Source organism: Antechinus flavipes, chromosome 1 (genome assembly GCF_016432865.1).
Source record: "Antechinus flavipes isolate AdamAnt ecotype Samford, QLD, Australia chromosome 1, AdamAnt_v2, whole genome shotgun sequence".
In the NCBI taxonomy this organism is placed as follows: domain Eukaryota; kingdom Metazoa; phylum Chordata; class Mammalia; order Dasyuromorphia; family Dasyuridae; genus Antechinus; species Antechinus flavipes.
The window spans coordinates 164,791,988-164,806,318 of record NC_067398.1 but is presented as its reverse complement, the minus strand read 5'-3'; the positions used below and the strand labels follow the sequence as shown (position 1 = coordinate 164,806,318).

Here is a 14,331-nt window from a genome sequence, read left to right as displayed (position 1 = left end):
AAAGCTTGTGGTTTGGGAGTATTTCAAATCTGAATTAAATTTAAATAAAAATTAAATCAAATTAAAATTAAATTTGAAATATAGCAGTTCTATACAGCCTTGCCTGCATCCCCTTCTGAATTTTCTTGTGCTTGATTTTGTTTTTTAAACTGATTTGTTGATACTCTCTTATTTCTTTAGTATCATCACTACCCACAACTTTTCTTCTTCTTTTTCCTTCTCCTCCTTTCCCTTCTCCTTTCTTCTCCTCCTTCCGCCGCCTCCTTCTTCCATTTCTCTTCTCCTCTTCCTCCTTCTTCAAAAAAGCTTCCCTTGTAAAAATATGAATGTAGTAACACAAAAAAATCTGCATTGTGTTTGAAAAATGTATGGCTCATTTTGTACCTTTAGTCTATTATCTCTCTGCTAGGAGGTAGGAAGCATTATTCATTATCAGTCTTCTAGAGTCATGTTTTATCATTGCCATTGATTGTAGTTCTTAAGTCTTTTGCAATAATTTTACTTTAAAATATCGTAGTTAGGAAGGCAGCTAGGTGGCACAATGGATAGAGCACTAGCCCTAAAGTCAGGAGGACCTGAGTTAAAATCTGGCCTCAGACACTTAACACTTCCTACTTGTGTGACTCTGGGCAAGTCACTTAACTCCAATTTTCTCAGCCTATATATATATATATATGTATACACACACACACACACACACACATATATATATACACATATATATGTATATATATATAAAGTATATACACACACACACACACACACACACACACACACACACACACACACACACACATATATATAAAGTTATTGTATAAGTTGTTCTCTTAGTTCCGCCTACTTCACTCTGCATCAGTTCATACAAGTCTTCTTAGATTTCTCTGAATCTATCCCTTTCATAATTTCTTATAGGGAAATATCCTATTATATTTACATTACATAATGTGTCCACCCGTTCTCTGACAGTTTTGTTTCCTGTATGTGCCTCTAAAAATATGTTGCTATAAATATTAATTTATATATGAATCCTTTCCCTCTTTTGATTTCATAGGAGCATAAGCCCCTTGCTTGTATTTCTGAGTCAAAGGATATGTAACTCAGGTTAGGAAGTTTTGGGGATATAGTTCTAAATTGCTTTTCAGAATGGTTGTACCACTTCCAATCCCATCAGTAGTATATTAGTGTATCTTTTTTCTCTTAGTTTCTCTAATAATTATCATTTTTCTTTTTTTTTTTTTGGTCATCTTTGTCCAACTGATGGAACTGTAATAGAACATCAGAGTATATTTAATGTGCATTTTGCTTTTTATTAGCGTTTTAAACCATTTTTCTAATTTAGTTGTTGATTGCTTGTTTCTCTTATTTTTAGAAAAATTATATCTATTTCTTATCTTAGATGAGAACCCTTTATTAGAGAAATTTTTTGGAAATTTTTTTTCTCCATGCAACTTTCTTTTTTCTCCAATTCCAATTGTATTGATTTTGGTTACACAAAAACTCTTAAATTTATGTAATCAAAATTGTTCATTTTATCTTTTGCAATTCTTTCAGTGCCTTATTTAGTCAAGAATGCCTCCTTTATCCATAGTTGGGAAAAATGTCTCACCAACCCTACTAGTGTGGCTATAAGGACATTTTATATTTTAGGTCATGTATTAATTTAGAAGGGTTAGCTAGGTATTTCAGTGGGTAGAGTGCTGGGCCTAGAGTCAAGAAAACCTGAGTTCAAATTTGGTCTCATACATTAGCTTTTGCCCTGGGCAAGTCATATTAAGTAATCATGCTTACCTCAGTTTCCTTATCTGCAAAATGAGGTGGAGACGGAAATGGTAAAATTTCAGTATCTTTGCCAATAAAACCCCAAATGGGGTCACAAAGAGGCATATATGACTGAAACAATTGAACAAGTAACAACAAATCCATTTAGAATTAATTGTGGCATATGGTATAAGATTTTGTTCTTTTTCTAATTTTTGCTAGTTTTCTTTCAGGCTTTTCCAGTATTTTTTGTTGAACAGGAGTCCTTAGTCTAGTAGCTAGAGTCAAGTTTATTGAGCATTATGCTACAATGATTATTTATGAATCTTGAGTACTTTTTTGTTTTCTCCATTGAACTTTTCTGTTTTTATTGCTCTTTTGTTCAGTTGTGTTCAACTCTTTCTGACGCCATGGACCTTCTCTCCCCCACTGTCTCCTAAAGTTTGTCTAAGCTCCTGTTTTTGTTCCTATAACACTTTTCATTTATTTCATCCTCTGCCATCCCCTTCTTCATATGCCTTCAATCTTTCTCAACATGAGGGTCTTTTCCATTGAATTCTGTCTTCTCATGTAATCAAAGTATTTAAGTTTTAGTTTCAGTATTGTCCTTACAATAAATAATCTGGATTAATTTCTTTTAAGTATTGACTGACTTCCAAGGGACTTTCAAAAGTCTTTTCCAGCACCACAATTCTGCATCATTCAACTCTTAAAGCCATATATTACTATTCGAAAAACTAACCAGTATCAAATTGTACTGATTACTGATTTGTAAAATAATTTGAGATCTGGTACTGTTAGGTACTCTTTTCTTCCTACTTTTCATTTCCCTTGAAGTTCTTGATCTCTTGTTCCTATGTGTGGATTTTATTATTTTTCCCTGATTCTATAAAATAGAATTATGAAGGAATTGTCCTCCCTTTATAATCCTATATTATTTTATGCATTTAAAAACATTATTTTGAAAAGAACTTTATCAATCTACTGAAAGAGTTCATGACACAAAAAGTATTAGAGGGAAAAAACTTCTGTAAAGAACTGCATGCCCCATACTTATAGGGGTGCTTTGGGCAAGCCCTAAAATCCTAAAGTCTTGACTTACTCTGGATAGTACTCCAAAGGAGTATATTTGTCATTTGAAACTCTAGGACATTCCTTCCAAATTTCTTATGCTAATCCTAATTTGTTTCTATTTAGCAGCAAGTGCCCAGGAAAGGACTAAAAGATTTCACTTTCTTCTCCAGGAAGCTTTTCCTGGCTAGATGGGGGAAAACTGTACTAATCATCTGACTGCTGATATACAGCTAAAGTAGACACTAACTCCCATCAAAGTCCATGAAAAGGGGTCATGCTATTAAGAGGTGGATATCCTTCCCTCCGATATAGTCAGACCATTAAAATAGCCCTTGACTTTTGCTCTCTAGCAAAACAATATGAGTATGTGATGGAAAATCCCTCTCTCCCCAACACTTAGCACATTGTTCTGCACACATCAGGTACCAAATAACCGATACCATCCCTGGCCTTTCTTTATAACCTCAACACTTATCACAATACCTGGCTCATAGCAAGTGCTTAATTGACTTGAATTGACCACCTGAGAAGAGATTGTCTTTTGAAAGGGGGAGGCTGTGAATATTTCAGATCAACAATCTAAAAACAATCAAAACTTATATTTCTAGAACAACTTGAAGTTTGCAAAATATTTTATGTACATTGTCTCATTAGAATCTCACAACTCACAGTACAGATATTCTCCCCATTTTATTGATTAGGAAACTGAACTTTGGACAGGTTAAGGGACTTGTTCAGTGTCACACAGCCAATAAGTATCAAAGGATGGCTTTGAACCTAGATTTTCCTGACTTCAGATCCTTCACTCCATCCATTACAATATTTTGTCTTTCAAGATAGGATGAGGACTATTAGGATTGTATCCATCTCCTAAATTGTGGAAGACTTGAGGGACTCCACAAAGCCTCAGTCCCTGAGCACTTGATGACAGTACTTTTTTATTTAATATTTACTTTTCTCCAATTACATGTAGAAATAATTTAAACTTTTTTTTCAATTTTCAATTCCAAATTCTCCCCTCTCCCTACCTCACTGAGAAGATAAACAATTTGAAATAGGTTATACATGTGTAATCATACAAAATACATTTCTGTGTAAGTCATAATGTGAAATAAATGGGGGACAAAAATCCCCCCAAAAATAAAGAAAAATATACTTCAATCTGCACTCTATCTCTGGAAATGGATAGCTCCTTTTATCCTAAGTTCTTTGGAATTATCTGAATTCTGAAATTGCTGAGAATAGCTAAATTTTTTGTAGTTGCTCTTAGTGAAATATTGCTGTTATTGTAGTATTATTTCACTTTGTATCAGTTTATGTCTTTCCAGATTTTTCTGAGAGCAATCTATTCATCATTTCTTACAATATAATAGTATTCCATAACAATCACATGCAAAAATACTTGTTCAACCATTCTCCGATTAATGGACATCCTCTCAATGTACAATTCTTTGCCATCACTAAAAGCTAATATAAATATTTTTGTACATTTCCTATCTGTTTTTTTAAATCTCTGGCATACAGACCTAGTAGTGGTATAATCACTGAGCACTTGAAAACAAATTGAGCCTTTTAGTCTCAGTATGGATTTTTGTATCAGTAGGGAAGTAATAGCAAAAGTCTGAAACTCATGTCAGGAGAGGATTGGTTGAAACCTATTAATTGATTACTGGGTGATTTGGGGGATAGCCAGGAGATGGCGCCAAAGTTCATCATTATCAAAGAATTTGTTGTGTTCTGATCTGCAGGAGAACGAAAGGATAAATGTTGAATTTTGGGGGAGATCAGAGACAGTGGTTAGGGCAACTACAGATTTCTGGGGACAGAGGAATAGAATTCTTAGTCTCCATGCCACTTGTTCTCATTTACCACAGGTTTCAGTTTGATTAATGCTAAATTTGCATTCCTTCATTTTCTCTCTGCCTCAATATAATTTGTCACAGGACCCATAAATTTACAGCAAGTAATTCTTCCTGAGAGGGTATCAAATCTTTGGGGTGTGCTTCATGGTTTTGTCTATAGACACACTCACAGTGAAACAAAACTGCCTTTGTTCAAAAAGGCCAGGGGCTTGGAGAAATGGATTTTGAATTAATTGGATTCAGATGAGCAAAATGTTTTATTGAAGAACAATGGGACATCTGGGTGGCTGGGAAATAATTGGTTTGAATTACACTGTTTGGAATATGGCATAATTATTGGACCTGGGACATTTCCTTGCCCCATCCCTCATCATACCCCCCCAGTTGTCACTGCATCTAGAATTTTTTTGGTAGGTTGCTGCTGCTAAAAGCATTAAAATCACTGTTTTGGAAACAAGAATTTTTTTGTTTTTTATATTGAAATATTTTCTCTGTAAGGCTAAGAGATATGAAGAAGCCATTTGGGGTGGTCAGAACTGGAGCAGAAGGTTCTATTTCTATCTCTGGCCTGGGCATCTCATTTGTAAATGAAGCTAATACTGTTTGTCTCACCCATGTCAAAGAATTGTTGGGAAGGCCAATTTAGATTTACATCAACTTAGAAAGTGCTTTTTAACTTGTGGTGCAATATATTCATATAAGGTATTATGAATAGACCTATCTTAATCTTATAAAGGTTAGTGGGATGCCCCAGGGTCTATATGGAATTACTTGATTATAAAGAAAGCATTAAAGGATTTCTGTTAATTTTGGGGAGCCAATTTTGATGAAATAATAGGTAGCTAGAAGGCTCCAATATTGGACTCCATGTCAGATTTATGAAGTTGCACTGTCTTATCACCTCAGGGTGCAATAGCAAATAATAAGATTAATTAAAATACATAAACCTGAAGCCCTGACAGATCCAAATCCATAAAATGCTAATTTGAAAAGACACAAGATTGTGTTTCACGGGCCCCCAACCTTCTAGTTTATGATTTTTTTTTAGATTGGGGGAAGCAGAAAATTTCCTAAGTGCCATCTCAGAGAGGGTTACCCAGTGACAACCTCCAAGGTTTTGTGAGTGAATTTTATAATGTTACAGATGGAAGGAACCTTAGAAAACAAGCAATCTGAAAAAGAAAAGAAAACATCCAGTTCAAATCTTCGTTTCACAGATGTGAAAACTGAGGCACAAGAGGTAAAATTAACTGCTCAAAATCATACACATGGCTAGCAGTAGAGCTAGTATAAGAATTTAGGGTGACTTTTAGCAAATTTTGGATTTAGGGGCTTGTTAGTAGCAATGATGAGTTTGCCTATATATTTACAACAATCTGTGTAGATGGAAGAAAGCCATTTCCTCCTTAAATGAGTTCCACTTTAAATCTTACTCTTTAGAATAACACATTAGCCTTTAATTGCTAACTTACAAAGTGACATTTCTAAATATAATTAATTCTCATACCTGCCAGTTAGCTTCTGGTGACCTAGAAACTCTCTTTTGGTCAGAGTCTTTGCACATGCAAGAGAGAATCTCTTTTCTTTGCTCAGTCACTGACTTGAGGAATCTCAGGAGGGAGATGTTCTCAAGGCAAGTAGGCCATTGATTGCCCGATTTCTTCAACAATCTTGAGATCAGATATGACAAAGGGTAGACCATGAGGTTGAGAATATGTGTGACATCCACCATATCATAACTTTCTGCCTATTGTCTACAAGTCTTAGGAACTCTGACTCCTTCAAAGCTTTTAGACACTATTTAATAATTTTGACTGTAAAATAATATCTGAAAACTTATAAAAACATAAAGCCTTTAATAGTCTCTAGATATTTATAAGTATATACTGGGGAATGTGAAGCAATGATGACAACAATTAGTGATTAACATGAATATAGCATGTTTCCACTTCCAGAGAAAGAACCAATATGCATTCATCTGCATTCACATTCCATCATGGAATGTGAATGCAGATCAATGCATAATGGTTTCTTTTTTAACTTTTTAAAATTTTTTTCTTTTTTTTTTTTTTTTTGGTCTGTTTTTTCTACAACATGGTTAATATGGAAATCCATCTTATACATGTATAAACTATCAAATTGCCTTCTCAATGAGGGCTGAGAAAAGAGAGGGTGGGAAAGAATTTGGAATTCAAAATTGTAAAAAAAAAAGGTTAAAATTATTTTTAAATTGGGAAAAAATATTAGAACAAAATAAATATATAATTAAATTGAAAGGACTAAAGAGAGAAAATAATTATTATAGCATGTTAATGTTGATTAAGCTCTTTCCTCATAACTACAATGTGAAGTAGATAGTATGAATATTATTTCCCCCATTTTGTGGAGGAAACTAAGGTTCAGAAAATTTCAGTGACTTGCCTAGGGTCAGAGTTGGGAAATTAACAAAGGGTAATCTTAGTTTAAGTTACAGAGCTTTGAATAGAATTGACCATTATGACTGAAAGACTTATTGATTCCTATCATGTCTAGTAACACCTCAGAATGTTATTCTTCTTCTGCAAGTACTAAAGGCCTGGGTTCCATGCAAACTATTCTCAAAGAGTTTGTTAGCACTAGTATGACCCAGAATTTTGTCACTATTTAATAATACTACATGCCTTATTGGCTGTTTAATTCACTCTCAAGTTCACAGTTGAATGCATTTGGTTATAAGATAGCAAGATTGGACGAGTAGTATTCCATTGCTGTTAATTGCAGAACATATTTAAACAAACATGTCTTGATAAAATTGTATAGATTGACAATGGTGACTGGAGATGAAATCATTTTGACAGGCCTGCTTAAATATTTTTATCACCAGATGCATTTGAATATATTTGAATATAGACCATAACACCTAGGAAGCTGGAAATGTAACTAAAAACAAATTAACCCTGAAGCAGGTTGATTAGTGAGCTAGGAAAATGCTATAGTCATTACTAAGGGAACCATAATTTATTTGATATTTTATTATTGTTGTACAATTAACAATAATACAACATCAGTCTTTGAGAGGCTAAGAAGTTAGTTCACAGAATTTGGGGAATAATAATTGGGAATGGGTTCCCAAGCTATTTCTAGCCTAAAATAACTGTAATACCCAAACTGCTGGCAGGAACCTGGCAGGAACATTTTAGTAGATTAGAAATACAAAGGCCATCTATGTATGTCCCAGCTTAAGTAGAATGAACGAATTGTTTTTCATCATGGAAAGAACTATTGTTAGATTAAAAAAAAAAAAACACCTGAGAAAGTTTTTATGTCAACCAAATAAGTGCTACTTAAATCCTGTATAAATCTTATTTGGATCCAACTCTAAGTTAGAAAATTTAGAAGAATTCATTTTACTCAAATTTAAGGACAGAATTAGATTTAAATGAATAAATGATTGGTAATTAATAACTAATGGGAAAAGGTACTTTAATATATCTAGATTCTTCTTATTTCTGTAAATCTTACTCTAAAGCGTATGTCATCCCTTTAAGTAGTATTTGAGATACAATGAGTACTTGTATTTATGCATTTTAAGTCTTATTTTCAGATACAGCATATTTGAATAAAGCACCATATTCCTACTCATGTCAATGGAAAGCCCACGTACTCAAATGATTAGGTTTAATATCACTACTCATTTGGTGACAGAAGACCCTAATGGCAGACAAAGTGCCAAGAATGAAATAAATAGCCTTTGAAACTGGAATTGCTTTGCATATTCAAATCTTTAAAAAGATAGAAAATGTCATTGTGATAAATCTGCCTGATAATTCTCTATCAATTTGTCTCTAGCTCCATCATCCTAATACCTTACATTTACATAGAGATTTATATTTTTTTCAAAGTACATATTCACCTTCATTGTCCTGTATAGACTTTATAATAACCCTATGAATAAATAGGATGGATGTTTCATTTTTATAGGGGCAGTGGGTAGAATGCTGGGCCTGGAGTTAGGAGGATCTGAATTCAAGTCTGGTCTCAGACACTCACTAGCTCTGGGAAAGTCACTTGGCCACTGTCTGCCTCAGTTTCCTCATCTGTTAAAAAGAAGATATTATATAAATGTTAGCTGCTATCAATATCATCATCATGATCATCATCAGTAGCAGCAGTATCCTTGTATCCTGGGTGCTTAGCAGAATGACTGGCACATTGTAGGAACTTAAAAAATGCTTGTTGTATCCCTATTTGACAAATGAGAAAACATATGCAGAGAATGGAAAGGGCTTGGCTAATATATACTGAGCTAATGGCATAGGAGGAGTTAGAACAAAGACCTAATGCTGTTCTACTGGACTTTCTTTAGTATCATATTCTGGGCAACAATCATAATTCAGGTCTCATATCTGAAGATAGAATGTCAATGAATCAAGTTCCAGATCCAGATCTACACTGAGACCATTTTGTTATTTATTTAGTAGTAAATTTTTTTAGATTTAAATTTAAAGCTAAATTTAGATTTACATAAATTTAAAAATTATTTTATGTTATTCAGTATTAGATTAAATTATTAAGTTCATTTTATATTATATTTCACACATATATAATAAAATATTTAAATTAAATTAAAAAAACTCATGGACAGATAGAATGTCAATGAACCAAGTTCCAGATCAGATTTATAATGAGATCATTTTTTACTTATTTATTATTTTATGATATTCAATATTAGATTAAATTGTTAATTTTATATTCATATTATTTATCCCATATAAAATAATAATAAAATATTTATGTAAAATCAAAAACTCATTAATGTACTCTGATTTGGGGAAAACAAAAGAAACTTATCCTTTTAATTCCTTATGACTAGAAATGAGAAGATTGCTTTGTAACTTCTTGTCTCTCCTTCCAGAACAAAGGCTTAGAATGTTCTTCCTCTCCTGTGATTTCCTCTCCTGTATCGCGATGCTGTCCAGACTTCTCTTGTTTAAGTGTTTTCCATCCTGAGCTTGAGCCAGCCAGGGAACAGCTGTAGTGCAGCTCAAGGCCCAGAATGACAAAGCATGATGGGATGGATTCTGCTCTTTCTTTTCTGCCATTGAGCACACAGAAAAGACAGCCTGCTGCCAAAGATGCTTCCCTGTTCTCCCTGATGCTGCTCTGAGTAAGGAAAAAGGCTTGGAGAAGAGCCAATCTCTATTCTTTGGGTGACTTTGCACCCCCACCTCAGTTTAAAGCAGCTGGTTTAGGTAGGCTGGGGGCCAGAAGAAATCGATGGATAGAAGCTAGAACTTGACTAGTTATTTGTTCATCCTTTAGCCCATCCTGAAGGTTTAGCCTATCCTGTTTCCAACAGGAGACCTCCTTCCCAAGCCAAATAGAGAGATGGAAAAGAAACACTAAAACACCCAGCCCAGACTAAGTTCTGAATGTTCTGGGTATTAAGATACAAAATGTTTCTCTTTTATCTTTCCCAGATAGCATCCTGAATTTGCAAATGACTAAAAAGATTTACAAATGCCCAAAGTATTAGAGCATCCTCAGTCTAAAGTTATGGTATCTAGGTGGTTCAGTGGATGAAGCTCTGGCTTTGGAGGCAGGAATACCTGAGTTTGTCTGGTCTCAGACATTTCCTATCTGTGTGACCCTGGGCAGGTCACTTTACCCTGTTTGCCTCAGTTTCCTCAAGTAGAAAATGAGTTGCAGAAGGAAATGGCAAACCATGCCAGGATTTTTGCCAAGAAAATATCAAATGGGGTCATAATGAGTTGCATGCTAGTGAAAAAATGGCTGAACAAATTTTCAAAGAGAAAATCAGAACAAAATTCTCTAACAGTTAGCATTTGAATTCAGGCAGTCTGAACTCCTAATTTTGTCCTCTTGACTTAAGAGTTGAGGGTGTATATCTAGTGACTTTCTGATGAAGTTAATTGGATAGGAAAACCTTGGATGAGCCTGTATCCCATTGATTTACCAGTTTTCTGTATTCTCAAAATGAAGTTCAACTTCAAAGAACATGTCAGAAAGAGCTGGAGAAAGAGTCAAAGCAGCAGCTGTGAGCACCGCTTCTCCAGAAAGCAAAATGTGGATGCCTGGCTTTGGTTGCACAGTGTTAGAGATGCCAGATCACTTTGTTAAGTTTTGTCCTTTTGCTTCAGGGAGGTAAGGTGAGACACTGAACAAGCCCCTGCAGAGCAGGCAGAACTCACCAACAAATGTTCAAGGAGGAGTGGGAGCGAGAACGGTCCTTCTGATGACTTGTCTCTAATCAGGAAACCCAGCAGGCAACCTGAGTAAAGCTGTGACACAGTCCTAACCTCTTGGGTCCTTGACTACAGTAGAAAGGGAGGTTTCTGTGGATATTAACCACACGACAGCCTATGTGAGAGGCAGTTTGGCATAAGGGCAGCTGGACTGTTACACTGTCCAGAGCACTCGGCCTGGAATCAGGAAGACTTGATGTTCAAACTGGTCTTAAACCTTACTAGTTTTGTGATCTCGGGCAAGTCACTTTTCTGTCTGAGAACAGGGATGATGATAATAGCATCTATCTCTCAGAGTTTTGTAAAGTGCCATATAAACCTCAGTTGGAGATTTGTTTAATCTAAGATTAATAATTGGGTGGTCATTCTTTTTAAAAAATGAAGTACCATAAAGATGCTAGTTATTATATTATTGGTTATCAATATATATTTATAATTATATTACATATTTACATTTTATTTACATTAATATATTATTTATATATTTACATTTTACATAATATATAAATATATTATATATTTATATAATGTAATTATTACATAATTATATAATATAATTATATTATAATTATATATGGTTATTAAAGTGCTATAATAATGCTAGTTATTCTTCTATTGGCTATTAAAGTTTAAGAGTGCTAGCTTAACATGTATAACTTATATCAGATTGTTTGCTATCTTGGGGAAGAGGGAGAGAGGGAGAAAAATTTGGTATCTAAGATTTTGCAACGGTGAATGTTGAAAACTCTCTTTGCAAACATTTGGAAAAATAAAATACTATTAAAATGATTTTAAAAATAGAGTGCTAGCTTAGGAGCAGCTAGATGGCATAATGAATAGAGTGTCAAGCCTTGAGTCAGGAAGAATTGAATTCAAATCTGGTCTCAGATACTTTGTAACTGTGGGAGCCTGGGCAAGTCACTTGACTGCCTTAGTTTTCTCATCTGTAAAAAGAGCTAGAGAAGAGCTAGACAAACCACTCCATAATCTTTGCCAAGAAACCCCCAAATGGGTTAACAGAATCAGACATGATTGAAATGACTAAGCAACAACAAATTAAATTGCTGTAAAAATGGTAGAGTGCTAAACTTGGAGCCAGAGGATCATTTATTTTAGAGCTAAAGGTCATCTAGTCCAACCTCACCTCCTCATTTTACAGTTGAAGATACAGAAGCATATAGAACTTAAGTGACTTGCCCAGGATCACACAAAACTATTAAAGTATTTAAGAAAGAATTTCAACTCAGGGTTTTCCCATGCCCTATTCATTACTCCATGCTGCCTTCCCTCAAGAGCAAAGTACTAAGTCACTGGTGAAAAATTATTCACCAATTTAGGAAAGGAAAACAGGGGAATGGGAAGGCTAATGTGAGATTCCTGTGGTTCCTACTCCTATAGATATTTTGTAGCTTCAATTATTAGTACATTTTCCTTTTTGAAATTATTTTATATTTAATATCTTGAATATATGTAGTATACTCCAAATAGAATATAAGTCTAGGTGCTGCAGTAGATAAAGAGTACGAGCCCTGGAGTCAAGAAGAACTGAATTTAAATCTGGCTTCCTACTTTTATTATCTGTGTTTATCTGTACAACTCACTTAACCCCATTGCTTCCAAAAAAAAAAAAAAAGAAATAGGGAAAAAAAAAAGAATTTAAGCTTCTGAAGCACAGGAACTTTTTACTTTTGTGTTTATATTTTTAGTAACTAGCACAGGACCTGGCATATAGACAATGCTTAATAAATATTTATTGAATTGAACTGGGAGGGAAAAAAACAAAACACCTCCTTCAAATACCACTGATTGAATAACTTAGCCTTTTTGAATCTCAGTTTCCTTATCTGTAAAATAGAAATGATAATGGCATCTATCTTAGAGGTGCTTACCTTTTCAACTATTCCACTTTGGAGGAGAGACTGCCTGCTTCAGGCCTCATTGTCCCTTGTTATGCACAGCAAGGAGGCTCTCTAACAGTCTAATTGAACTGACTGCTCTATCTTGGTAAAAGGAGACATATCTTCCCATTAAAATTAACATGTAAACTGTACCTTCATCTCATACCCGGTGACCCTTTTCATAATCAACCAGAGCCCAAATCCATGTATCTCTGTGGGAGCCCACAGTGGGAGAGCACATAGTTGGCTTCTAGATTTACATAGGATGTCAGTTGGTTGTGATTCCATATACATTCTGGGTAGAACTTTTCAAAACTAGGTTAAAATAAAACCAGTTTATTATATGATATACATATATCCAAAAAAGCTCATTCATACAAACCCTAGGATATCTCACCCCATACTCAAAAATCCTGTCATTTTCAACAAAAGTATATTCATAAAATCCCTTTTGCTTTATCTTTTATTTTTTCATATGAACTATTTTTAGTGATGTACACTTTTATTTTTGTTATAGTGTTATATATTTTTCAAAATACATGCAAAGATAGTTTTCAACATTCACCCTTGCAAAACCTTATATTCTAAATTTTTCACTCTCTCGCCACTCCCTCTCCTAGACAGCAAATAATTCAATATAGATTAAACATGTGCAATTCTAAACATGTTTCCACATTTATCATTCTTTAGCCATTATTTTAAAAAATGAAGAGAAAAAATTCTTATTTCTATTCCTTCAATAGGCACAGTCACTCTAATCCTAATGTCTAACCAGATCATCCAGGACCAGTCATGGAAATAAACAATACTTCAAAGAAATTCAGCTTTGATTTACAGAAAAAATCAGTTTTGATTTTACAAAAATCCAAAGCAGAATTAGAGGACTACCTTTGCAATGAGATCATGTATAAAGCTTTATAATTTGGGCCAGAGAAAATGTCAGTTACCATCATCATCATCACCATCATTGTTATCCTAAATATGAGTACAGAAAGAAGAGAGAAAATGTTCAATAGGTGAGGGACTAATTTCCACTGTTTGGACATCTTTAGTTAGCACAAAAGGGGGACTTTAGTAATGGGGGCCAAAACTAGAGTATCTGTCTCTTTCTCCTAAGGTTGAAGTGCTTCCTCCAAAAGAGTGAGGCTGACAATTTTGTGTAACTCTGATTCACTTAAATATAATTCATGGGAAAATAAAAACATCACCCTCATGATATTATTGGTCCTCTTCTACAAGGGACAAAACCCAACAGCTTCACCCTACTTCAACCACAGTTTTTCCAACTCACTCCTCTAGTTATCTTTCACCAGTTCAAACTGTAGAGGAGCTTTTCTCAGGATCTTTCAATTTTCTTGGAAGTGATGGAGGATCAGACCTTTTTGCTACTTTTTCAGAGTTTCCCTTTTCTGAGGGAGAGAGGATTGGATTATCTGTTCTCTTGATGAAACTTTCTCCAAACGTTAGAATGATCTCTACAGCCCTGAAGTTTCC

The 14,331-nt window shown here is 34.4% G+C and overlaps 1 protein-coding gene across 2 annotated transcripts in view; it reads right to left on the bottom strand.

Annotated features, from left to right (window-relative positions):
- LOC127551229 (dynein axonemal assembly factor 6-like) overlaps positions 1-13,090 on the bottom strand; it is a 44,966-nt gene extending 31,876 nt beyond the window's left edge. For both annotated transcript variants that reach the window (XR_007951049.1, XM_051980830.1), the window contains exon 1: positions 12,991-13,090. The gene's annotated coding sequence lies outside the window, so the exon portion shown is untranslated. The remainder of the gene's footprint in view (positions 1-12,990) is intronic.
- Positions 13,091-14,331: the final 1,241 nt, after the last annotated feature.